We start from the raw sequence: 13,047 nt of genomic DNA, 5'->3' as shown, positions 1-13,047 counted from the left end.
GGTAAGGTCTTATTTTCAGGAAAACATGGTAGCTAAATTTATCTCTTCTAGAATAGAGGCTACAAAGCTACAAATGGTCATAAACAACTATTGACCCTTGGGACCTCAAGTTTCAGATACTTATCATGGGGCAGATGGATGGACTCTTCCCTCCGCCTCCTCTGATCAGTAGTTAGCAAGCAGATGGAACCCAAAGAAGTCTCAACATCCCTTTACAGCAGGAAGCAGCCAGAGCGGTCATGGCCTCAAAGTCCCCAAAGATTTGGTTCCTAATGTTCGAGGAGGGAAAATGTTAGGTAGATGTTGGAAAATGGAGGAGGAGGAGGGTTGGGAGGGGGTCCATAGTGCCTACAGAAAAGGCTTATAACTAGCTTTGATTACCTGCCTCCAGCCACTTATCTGCTTTTTCTACAACTGGGGACAAGAGGTACCCTGGAACAAGTCAAGGATCTGAGTCAACAGACCTCCACCCATTTTAGGAGGTCACGCCCTCTTTTGGAAGAGCATGTACCTACCACTTTTCCCTCCAAATCAATATGTAACTCTCTTACCCCACCCAGCAAATTAGAAGTCCTCTGGACAAGAGCTCTCTCTGTCTCTCTCTCTCTCTGTCTCTCTCTCTCTGTCTCTCTCTCTCTCTCTCTCTCTCTCTCTCTCTCTCTCTCTCTGTTATTCTCTCTCTCTCTCTCTCCCTCCCTCTTTCCATCTCCCACCTCGCCTAAGTGTCTCTCTCCCACCTCGGCTAGGCCCATTCTCTTCCCTAAGGCTGTATCACTAATAAACCTGCTTGCATAGTAATCAGCTTGCTGACCTTTGATGTTTCACTGCCTCAGCAAGAAGAACAGAGACTCCCGTAACAATAACACCACCTTAAGACACAAACACATTATTATATAGCTGTGCAAAAGTACTTACTTCTTTATATACTTATTGTATAAGCTTTTTCATTTTTTAAATTAAAACTTTTGTTTTACCTTTTAAACATTTTATTATAAGTTAAGACACAAACCCACACATTAGCCTAGGCCTACATAGGTCAGGATCAGCAATATCACCGTCCTCCACATCCACATCTTATCCGACTGGAAGGTCTTCGGGGCAGTAACATGCATGGAGCTGTCATCTCCTATGATAACGATGCCTTCTTCTGGCATACCTTCTGAAGGACCTGCCTGAGGCTCTTCTTGAGGAGATGCCAGTCTTTTCAAAAATATGGCTGTTTGCGTGGTTTTTTCTCTTTTTCATCATTGATTTGTTTATACGAGATAATGCACCATGAACATTCCTCTCTATTAATGAAAACTTTTCAGTGTTGGGGCCCATGTTTTCAAACACTTTTAAGAGTGTGTTGAGGTCTGCAAAAGCTTCTGCTAACTCCTTCACTGTGAATTTCCTCGGGGGTTCTTCTTCTCCCACAGTTTCCTTTTCTCTTGCCTCATCTTCAGCTATGTGTTCCTGTTTCAGTTCCAACAACTCCTCACTAGTCAATTGCCCAGTCAATTGCCCACTAGTCAATTACCTCTAGGTCATGTTCATCCACACCCAGATTAAAGTTGTTTGCCAGCTCAGCCACAGCCTTGTTGATTTTTTTCAAGTTCCCCATCCTTGGCAAATACTCTGAAGTCATGGATGAACGTCTTGAGTATATTCTTTAAGATACCATTCATACATTCCTTGGTATATATGAATCCAAAACCCAAGCAAAGCTCTTGATGTAGTCACAGATGTTCTAATCCTTCCAGAATTGTATCGCTGTCGTCCTCGTTTGCAGCAATAGCCTGCACAAAGGTCCTCCCCAGGTAGTAGTCCTTAAATGCAGCTATAATTCCTTGATCCATTGGTTGGATCCAAAAGTGGTTAGAGGGAGAAACACCACTTTGATATTGGGATGTAGATCACCAATAAAAAGGGGACGTCTAGGAGCATTATCAACGATAAGCAAAATCTTGAAAGGTATGTTATTCTCCGAAGAGTACCTCTTCATTTTGCTGGCAGAACAATTCAGGAGGGCATCTTGGATAAAGAGATTGGTCATCATGACTTCTTACTGGTCCTATAGTACACTGGCAGTGTGTACTGACCGATATGCAGGAAGGGCCTGAGGGGGGGGTGTGGTCTCACTGTGTCAGACCACAAAGGGTTTCAATATGTAGCCTGCAACATTGCCCCGAAGCAAGACTGTTATCCTGTCCTTAAAAGCCTTCAAAGCCGGCATTGACTTGGCATTGTCCTGGCATTCCCAACTTCTCTTCATCTGTGTTCAACTTTTTGTCTAAAACCTGAAATCCACCTCCTATCTCTTGCAGACTGCGCTATGAGGACTAATTTAATAAAACAGAACAGAACAAAAACAAATTAGGCGTATACCTGAAGGTATTATTTGAAGCAGTCACTTTCAACTGAGGTGGGTGGAGGGTAAGAAGGAAGAGGAGGATCTTGCCCATCAGGGCACAAAGAAGCTGCATTCGGCAACCTCTGGAGACAATTTTGCAGTTGTCACAACTGCAGGGTGCTACTGACATCTAGAGGGTATATGCAATAATGCTGGGTAAATATCCTTGATGACAGCTTCCCACAACAAAAAATTATCCAGCCCAAATGCCAATGATGACAAAGCTGAGAAACTGATTTACGTCAATCTCTTGGATGAGTCATTAAGTTACTGAAGTTTCAGTTTCCCAAGCCAATTTTAGATCAGTTACCACGCTTCACTTTCTATTTCCCCTTTTCTGTAGTTGCTGTGTCTTATATGTTGAAAAAAGAAACTCAAAAGACAGTAAATACACCACTGTTTTTACCAAGAATCCATCTAATCCAACAGTCTGTGAAAAAGAGGTTGATATTCAAATTCTGTCTAGTAATTTCAGCATGTTCAACACCCAGTCAACAGTTAGGTCTTTGTTTCTTCTCAATCCTGAAAATGTATATTCCTTTAAGATTTTTATAGGTGGCTTTTGTTTTTCTGCATTTTCATTTCTAAACAATATAAGTAGATAACCAGGAGTTTTGTGGGTTTTTTTTCCTTTGACTTTTACCATTGATTATTTACTTGTTAATAAGCAAAGATTATCTCTTGGCCCAGTTCCAGCTGAGAGAAAGGAAGGCAAAGAAGTAGAAACAAGGAAGGAAAAACATGATCAAGGCACTGGGCAATTTTTCAAACATTGGAGCTCTGTTCAATTTTTTCTACAACCTTGGTAAGGAGGAAATTCTGGACTTATTTTTCTACCCAAAATAAACCATTCAGTGCCTTTTCTAAAAGGTGGCCTCCCACTTAAGATAAACATTGTGACTAAAATACACAAACTTTGTATTGTGACTATAATAGTCTATACGCCCACCACCTCTACATTACGTCTCTGACCTCCAGTCTTACGACTTCCCCCGCTCTCCATACTCTGCACACAATCTGCAGAGGCCAGCTATGCTCCCACGTCCAGATCTTTGCATGTACTGTTTTCCCTGCTAAACGCTCTCCCAGAGCCCCATATCCACAGTGATCACTCCCTCACCTTGTTCACATCTTTGCTCAACTGCTACTTTCCCTCACCCAAATTTTTATAATAGCACAACACCCTGACTCCAACCCTCATATTTATTAGATTTAAACACCAGAAAACTACTAGAGCACGAATATTGTCTTTTCCTTGTCAACAAGGTGTGACTAACGTGAACTGTTTTATCAATTAATTGTACTGATGGTCTTCTTATGCGATAACAAGAACATAAGTTGAAGGATAGATGGATGGATGGACAGATCTGTAATAAAGCAAATTTGTAAAATGTGACTGTAGAATCTAGGTGGTTAGTGTTTGTTGTAAAATTCTCTCAACTCTTCTGTTTGACGATGTTCATAATAAAATGTTAGGATGAAAAAGTCAAAGACAATATCTAAAAAGTAAATCAAAGTGAGGCAAATATACCAAAATATATATGGGTTACAGGATGAAACTACATGGAGAGGAAGTATTCCAGGTGACTTTTAACACAGTATAATTTCACTACATCTCTAGAAGGATACATCTTATGGATGAAAAGGAAACATATATATATATATATATATATATATATATATATATATATATATATATATAAAATATATGTATATATATTATATATATATAATATATGTATGTATCTTAAACTCTGTTCAGCAATCATTTGGAAGGTGCTTTGTTAATTTTGTTATTCTGCGACTGTTGTTAGTGTATTGTGGAATAAATCATGAAAGTTATCACTTTGAAAAGCGATATTGAGCTTGGAAAAAAAGACACACAGATGTAAGATCAATTAGGTTAAGTAAAATCTTGTAAACTTGCATTTGTAAGATGAACTCATGATATATTTTATCTTTAAAATATACACACAATACCAATGTCATTTTCCTGTTTTTGATATTGTACAATGGTTACACAAGATGTTGCTCTTGCACGGGAGGGTGAAATACTCTTTCTGCAACTTCCTATGAGTCTACAACTGTTACAAAATAAGCCTGAAATATGTGCTTGACTATGTTGAAGTAAGCCGAACTGTGGGTCAAGGTGGGCTGAGTGGAGCCTTGAAAACCCATGACAAGATATGAAGATCATCAGACCATTCATAACAAAGGACTTCTGGTGTCTTTGAGTCGTTCTCTATGGATGTGATTGGAAGTATTTAGGAATAATCTCAAAAGCTAAATGCATACTTTTTATATAGTGTTCAAACCACTAGAAATTCCATTCTTTTTCCATCCCTTCCTGGGGATCAGGAAGAGACTGAGGAGTTAATTGCCCACCGTGCAAGTAGGGAAACAAGGCAGAGTAATGAAGATACTGAATCGGCTTCACACGAAGGGAAGTACACCCAGGGACTGAGTCCCAGATTGCTCATTCAGGGAATTTCAGTCATACCGTTTCCCTGAAAATAAGACCTAGCCGGACAATCAGCTCTAATGAGTCTTTTGGAGCAAAAACTAATATAAGATCTGGTATTATATTATATTATATTATATTATATTATATTATATTATATTATATTATATTATACCCAGTCTTATATTAAAATAAGACCAGGTCTTATATTAATTTTTGCTCCAAAAGACGCATTAGAGCTGATTGTCCAGCTAGGTCTTATTTTCAGGGAAACGCGGTACAATAGACACCAAGGATGATCAAAGTTCTGGTTTCAGCCCACATGTACATCAAAATCACCTGAAGATTTTTTTCAATATTGAGGTTGGGGGCCAATTTCCAGAGATGATTTCAATTGGTCTGTGGTGGGGCCTAGTTAGCATTATTCTTAAAACCTCCCTAGGTGATTCTAATATGCAGTAGGGATTGAGATCCAACGCTCTATTCCAAATCACTTACAATTGCTTTTTTCCCCAGTAATTCTTTATCAGCTGAGGAAAGTGAGGCTCACAGAGGTGAAGTGGCTTATCACTGCTGGTGACTCACTCAGGGAGCTGGTTTCAGACTCATACCCCAGTGCTGAAATCACACACACACATGCACGTACACATACATGTACTTTGTTGCCTTTTTCTCTTTCCTTAATGCTGCTCTGTCTTGTGTGACTCATGGGTCTGTATATCCCAAGAAGGCACTGGGCAAGATTCTGAATGCCTAATAAGCCTGAGCCAGAGCCCTTCGAATCAAGACCACTGTCAAATCCACAGCAATGACAAGGTAAACATTTTGTCTGCCTTGCTGCATTCTATCCAATGCATTGGAAAGTTACAAACCCAATTGCTTTTTCCCCCAATAATTCCAAAGACACCTTGTTCCCAAAAAAGAGAGGTTTTCTAGTTCATTTCAGCACTTGCTTATACGCGAAGCCTGAACATTTATCAGAATGCATGAATAAACCTGTCTTATTTATTAAGAAATTTTTATTTGTGCAGAACTTTCGGATGTTGTAAACACAATAGGATTGAAAGGGTTGCTGAGTAGTGAAACTAACCATCTTTGCTGAGCTGTCTTGCAGAACAAAAATTTTCTCTGAAAGGCTAACCAAAAGCCATAGTATTTTGTTCCTGTTGAAACCAGATAAGGATGCCTAAAAGAAACAAAGACTGACCCTGCTTCACTAGAATGCTAAATTCTCCTCCCCAGGTAGAACTTATTCACTATTTTCTGTACATGGGAGGTATGATAAAGTATGATTCTTTACTGTGCCTGTGCTAGGATGAACCAGCCCCTACATATGTATATAATGACTTGTCCCTTTTTGAAGAATATGCATAACTAGTCCCAGTAAAGGTGATTTCCCTTTTCTATTCTGGGAGATGCTGCTTCGGGTAGATGTTCCCAGTGCTCTCCTTACTTGCTACAAGTAATAAATTTTCTTTGCTTATATACTATCTTGGTTGAAATTCAATAGGTGATGCCCACGAAGAGATGAATCCCTTGCATTCAGTAACAATGTCTCAGTGGAAGCTTAAGAATTGGTGAGATAGGAGATGAACTAGGCAGGAAGGACTGAGTGGAAACTTTTTAGATCTAGCCTTGTGTCCATTGTTTCTAAGAGGAAAATACTCTTGCAGCTCCTCTGTTTCTTATTTTCTTCTGTTTCTTATTTTAAAAGACGGAGTACAGTAGGTAGCTGTTTTTAAAAAGAAAGCATTACTTTAACTTGATGATTATAATCGTCATCGTCATCACCTCTAGCAGGCTTCTATGTGCCAGGTAGTTGCTAATTATTTAAACTCGAGTTCCACAAACTATAGTTAAGGTTGAGTTAGAATTTGACTCAAAATGTGGGTATCCATGCTAGAGAAATAGAGGGCTTTCCATGCCAAACCACAGCACCTTCTCTTACCTCCTACCAACAGTGATCAGGGATTAAGAGACTCTCTTGGGATTGGGCTTATTTCCTTCATTCCTGAACTAGGTGGGTTACTTATTTCTTTCAAGCTGAAACCCAAAGTAACAGTAGTATCCTGGTTACTTAATTAGGAGTAGGTTTATTTTATATTATACATTTACACAAAAGTAGATTCCTTCCATATATAGGAGGCTAACTGAAAATGGGCCTACCTTTTCTCAAATCTTCCTTTTCTGCGCTATCATCCAGAATCCAGCCGCCAACCTCCATGACAAGCAACAATGGGCTGAAGTTCTTCCTTAGGGTATGAGGCAGATCTGATTCTGAACTGGGTTTCTATAGCACTAGTAACACACCTCAATATAGTCCCGTGTCCAGTCATTGGTAATCTGGTTTCATACAACTCAGAAATCACCTGGAAACCTCATAAGACACACTTCTGGTCTTTGTCCTTTGACTCTTGATGGTGAAGCTGTGGACAAAAGATACCATCATAACTTTCCATTTTTTACCTCAAATTCTCTATTTCTCTCAGCTCAACCATTTGATACTCCTCTCTGTGATTAAACTTCCTTGGTTTTCATTATTTTCAGGCCACACGGAAAAACATGGCTGACAATGGTACCCAAATATATATGTTACAGGTCCAATACTTCCCAGAATCAGCTTTCCGGTGAAGCAAATCTATTTGTCTTCTCTCAATAAGCACTTCCCCATGATTAAATAAACTGTGGTGGGGATAAATTTGCTTTACAAAAGCTGCTGGGGAGTCACCACATTATCACAGGTATCAGGAGAGTGGGGCAATTTCCATTGAAAAATGGGGAGAAACAGGAGCCCAGCAGACACCAGTTATAGTAGACTCACCTGTACCCAAGACTCCAGTCTCAGCACTTATTTTTCTCCACCTCTTATCACAAACACCATGAATACAGAAGATGACATGGGCCAAGTTGGGTTAGGCCAAACTTGGGTACCATGGGCAAGAGGACCGGACAAGGCTCTTGCATAGGTATGACAATCAAGTCTGGTGAATAAGAATACTTTAGATAACTATAATAGAGAGCATTAAAAATGAGAAAATGTTATCACTTAGACCTAACATGCTTTGTTTGAAGTCTCAAGATGGTAGCACATGCATTTTCTCTGTTTCTCTGTATAAGGAAGTGCTTACAGGCCTCTTATTCTTATGACCATTCTCCATAAGGATATGCCAAGGCACAGAATTATCAGTAAAATACATGCTCTCAGCAAATAGGAGCAAAGTTGGGTTAAGACTCCAGTTTAGAGGTTTACAGATTTTTATATCCTAAAAGGAGCAACTTCTGTTTCCAGATGAGCAAACAGAGGCACAGATCTGGGGCATGACTTGGCAAATTCAGACAGCCAGTCTTCCCAGGTGTCCTTGGCTCCAGGTTCAGTAGACTCTACATACTGTCATGCTCCTAGCTCCCCAGGTTTCTACAAGGCCAGCTAGACTCTGACAGGAATTAGCACATCATTAAAACTGCTTTCACCAGCTTCTCCTCAGTTTTCAAAACAAAGTGAAGAAAGCAATCACTTGTTTAAGTCTCATTTTCCTTATTATTTAAGTTCATGAAGTTGTCGTGAACTCTGACAACTTCAGTTTCAGTTTCAGTTTCAGTTTTCACTTTCGTTTCCCATTTCCAGCCCACAGATTATCATATTAGGTACTGTTTGTCTTCCTTATATAGCCCTGTCATGGGGCTTAAATTTACTTGAAAGTCCACAAGACAGGCTGGCCAGATCTCAGAGGAGCCCATCCAGCTAAACTTAACACTGCAGAACTGCTGCCTAATTCACAGAAACCATGAGGTAAGGATTTCTCCTGCTTCTCTTTCTATCTAAAGTTTTTTTGGGGGAAAAAGTTAATCAATACTATCTCAACAGACTTAGTTTCAGTGATGTTGTCAAGTTACTTTACTCTTCTATTTGAGCATCTGCTTATGGACTCTGTGTGTGTGTGTGTGTGTGTGTGTGTGTGTGTGTGTGTGTGTGTACACACACATTCATACACACACATAAACTGTTTTACTAATTCTGGTGTTTTTATTTTTGTTAGCATTGTCCTAAAGAAGCTTACCTCACACTAAAGCCCGGAGAAGGGGAAAATGGGAAAAGAGTTTTGCAGGAAGGGAGAAGATGACCCCAATCTCTGAAATTGTTTTCCACCAAACTCACTTCTGTCTGACACAGGGAGGGAATGGACAGTTTGTCTAGATAAAGACATTGCTTTTAGCTGGCTCCTCCCCATGGAGGAAAAGTAGGACCTGAGCCACAGTCTTGTGGTCTCTCAGATGTCTTGAGGGAAATATTGCGGGATGTGGTGGGAGAAGCTCACAGCCTAGAAAACAAAGCCTTCCTCTGTAGGCTTCTGTTGTCACTCTCTGCACCTCTGGGCTCCTATGGCAGGCCTTCTCAGTCTGACTGGATTTAAGATAAGCAGATTACTTCTCCCCTGGGGAAGCCAGGTGGTCTGCAGATCTTTGATCTCCTCCTGTCCATGGGACGTGGCTGAAGTTCTGGGCTTGGGTACAGCCACATCTTCCTTAGCTAAAGGACCTAATATGGGAATTTCTATATTGTGTACATTGAATCTAGATTCAAATAACCCCTGATATCCACAGATTAAATAAAAAGAAGACAATCACTATTAATCTGCAGATTTCCCCTGAGTGTTCCAGTGGGCAAAATTTCGAAGGGTCATAAGTTCCAGAAAATGTACAATTACAGACCTTTGATTAATTTGGTCCACAGATAGAGTGGGTTGTCACTGATAATTAAAATAATTATTATTTATCTTTGTTATAATTACTAAAATATTGTTATTATTATATAAAAGTAGCTATCACTTCCTGAATGCTTATTAAGTGCCAGCATAGCTTCTAAAAGTATAATCTAAATTATTACATTTAACCCTCAAAAAAATCTGTGAGGCGGGTATTCATATTATACTCATTGTGCAATAATGAATCTTAGATTTAAAAATGTTAAGATCACACAGATAATAAGTGATAGAGCAGAGACATGAACTACAGTCTCTATTCAATAATACCTTTTTAATCTTTAAACCAATGTTTCTTAGAGGATACAGTGGGGATCCAGGAGGTTATTTCAGATGGCATACTAATTAGCTCTTATGTTTTAAGGCTTTTGTGTTTATTTCAACATGTACTAGAAAAAAAAATTTGTTCAGGTGAGTGATATGATTTTTTTATTATGATAAAATACACATAAGATAAAATTTACCATTTTTAACTATTTTTAACTACACAATTATGTAGTATTTAGAACATTTGCAATATTGTGCCACTATCACCAGTATCTACTTCAAGAACATTTTCATCACTTTCAGGGGAAACCTATTAAGTAGTCACACCCCACTCATCCTTAGACCCAGGCCCTGACAACCCTTAATCAATTTACTGTCTCTGGATTTTCCTATCGTGTATATTTCATAGAAACAGAAGCATGCGATGTGTGGCCTTTTGTGTCTGGCTTATTTCACTTAGCATAATGTCGATTGAGATGTTCATGTAGGGTTTTTCCCTTCATTCTGTTAATGTGATGTATTAAATTGATTGATTTTCATACATTGAACCATTCTTGCATTCCAGGAATAAATCCCCCTTGGCCATGGTGTACAATCTTTTTATTAGGTCATTAAATTCAGTGTGCCAGTATTTTGTTGAGGATTTTGCATCAATATTCATAAAGGAAATTGGTCTGCAGTTTAATTTGTTTTCTTTTTGTCTTTGTTTGGCTTTGGTATAAGGGTAATGTTGGCCTCAGAATTCGTGAGTGTGGAAGTACAGTGTTCTTCCTGTTTAATTTTTTGGATAGTTTTAGAATTGATGTTAACTTTTCTTTTATGAGGAGTCCAACGCCTGGCTTAAAATCCACATGTGGTTTTTCAGCCCTGACCATAGGAAATTACAAAGGCTTTCCTGACAGATCTTTTGGGGGAAAGCTGTCTTTCACACAACAGACTTGAGGCACAAGCAGTGAATTGCAATCTCTGAAGGAGGTTAGTCAAGGACTTAGGCCCCTCTGGCTCATCACGCTCTGCACTTAATTTGCTTTCCTAGCGCAGGCACTTCCATCTCTTGGTTTCTTTATTTGAGGCATTGGGCAGAGGTCTTCTTTAGGTATTAGGTTGGTGCAAAAGTAATTGCAATATAAAAGGTTAAAAATAATTGCAAAAACCGCAATTACTTTTGCACCAATGTAACACTTCGGCTGAGATCTCCGTTAGCAGGGATAAAAGGGAAAACTTGAAAACACTTTTCCCCATTATGACTCTGTACCCAGTACTTTTCCACTTCTAGTCCTCACCCTCATGCTTCCCTGGACTTCAGGGTCCATTAACTACCAGAAACTTTTGTTCAGGGCTCTCAGACAAGTCTGCGCTGATCTACCCGAACTTAAACTGGTGTGCCATTCTGTGGGGGAAAATGGAACAGTGGAGTTGGCGTTTTCTCCAGGTTTATACCCTTGCTTATTTCGTCATAGTAACAATAAATAAAATGCTTAACTCTTTCATCTTGGGCTTGTTGCTTTAATTGGCTACTTTGATACCTGGCAGCTCAGCCCTCTCTCTCTCCCAGCTCAGCTGTACTCCTTACACTTAAAACAGATAGTGGAATTCACCATACAATTCAGGGAAGCCATCTGGTTCTGAGCTTTTCTTTGTTGGGAGCATTTTAAATTTTTCATATAGGCATATACCTGTATTAGCTAGATCATCATCTAATGTTTTTATTGTTTGATTAGATTTTTTTTGCATTAAGCCATTTACTTTGAGTGGAAGTAATGGTAGTTACTTATTGAATTTGAATGGAAGGTGTGGTAGTTACTCATTGAGATTATTCTCTACCCTGTCTGTCTCTTTCTCATCAGAAGTGTGCAATGAGTAATGTAACTGAAATGGCCAGAAATCGCCATCCCTGGGCCACATTTTGACTCAGCAAAAGGCAACAATTTCTGGCTTACTTGGACATGCAGAGTGTTTTCTTCTCTTTGGTTTCCTTTCCCCAGTACAGTAGTCCTGTTGGGGGCAGTGCCTGTCTATACTAGGGAAATCTACCACTCTTTGGTAGCTTGTCCAAAGACTGGCTGGATCAATTCAATATGGTGTGTCAGATCAATGCATTCTCCACGTTCTCCAATCCAGCTCTACCATTTGAAACCTTGGGTAGGCCTGACTCTATTCTGGAAGTCAGTATCCTACAGAGGAGGAATAAAGGGAAGTGTTCTTCCCTTTAAGTAACAAAAGAAATTGCCTTACCTACAGACTAAATGGATAACATGGGGAAAGAAGCAACAGTACCTTTCCTCTGTCTCTCTCTCTCTCTCTCTCTCTCACACACACACACACACATACACACACGCACACACACACATACACACACACACACATATGCCTTCAAGGAGAATCATTATTATCATTTTTCTTGATTCCATTTTAGTAATGGGAATGGAATAAGTCATATTAAGATTTGGGCAAAGAACTTCTGCCTCCAAAAACATAGAGTAGATGTATATTTCCCTTTTTCTCTTGCTAAGTAAGTTAAAAACCCTGCATGTAAGATTTAAAACAAATATAAGAACACATTGAATAGTGGATAAAATAAGACAGGTCAGCTGAGAAACTTGGGACTCAAGGAAAGACAATGCAGTGGATTTTGTGGGCTTTCTCTTTTCTGCGTGTATCCCAGAACGAGTACTGGAGAAGCCAGCAATCTAGTAATGCCAACAGGCATGGACAGAACAATCCCATGAAAAGCCTGCTCTCTCTATCTAGCAAAAGGACCAAGAGAGAGACAGCCTACGAAGACAGAAAATTTATAAATAACCATTCTACTCCAGCCAAACTCCATAGGAAAATAAATGAATGAATGAATGAATGAATGAATGAATGAATAAATAAATAAATAAATACATAAATACATAAATAAAATGGTAGCACCATTCTGAACACTACCAGCAAATGCTGAGTGGGAAGCCTAGACTTCTATCCTTCCCAAAACACCCAAATAGATAAGTATCCCAACTCTCTCCCTTCTCGTGCCCTCACCAAGGTGATGCTAGAATGCCAAGTGGAGTGAAGACTTTCATCCCCACTCACGTGTTCACAAGGATCCCTGTCTCTGTCGTGTCATCTAACACTGTTCCTTTCCCTGCCTTGCTAAATCCCTGAGACCCCACCCGACCCAACTT

The sequence above is a fragment of the Rhinolophus hipposideros genome (genome assembly GCF_964194185.1).
Source record: "Rhinolophus hipposideros genome assembly, chromosome: 15".
Classification (NCBI taxonomy): Eukaryota; Metazoa; Chordata; class Mammalia; order Chiroptera; family Rhinolophidae; genus Rhinolophus; species Rhinolophus hipposideros.
The sequence above is the reverse complement of the archived record's forward strand: the minus strand, read 5'-3'. Positions refer to the sequence as shown.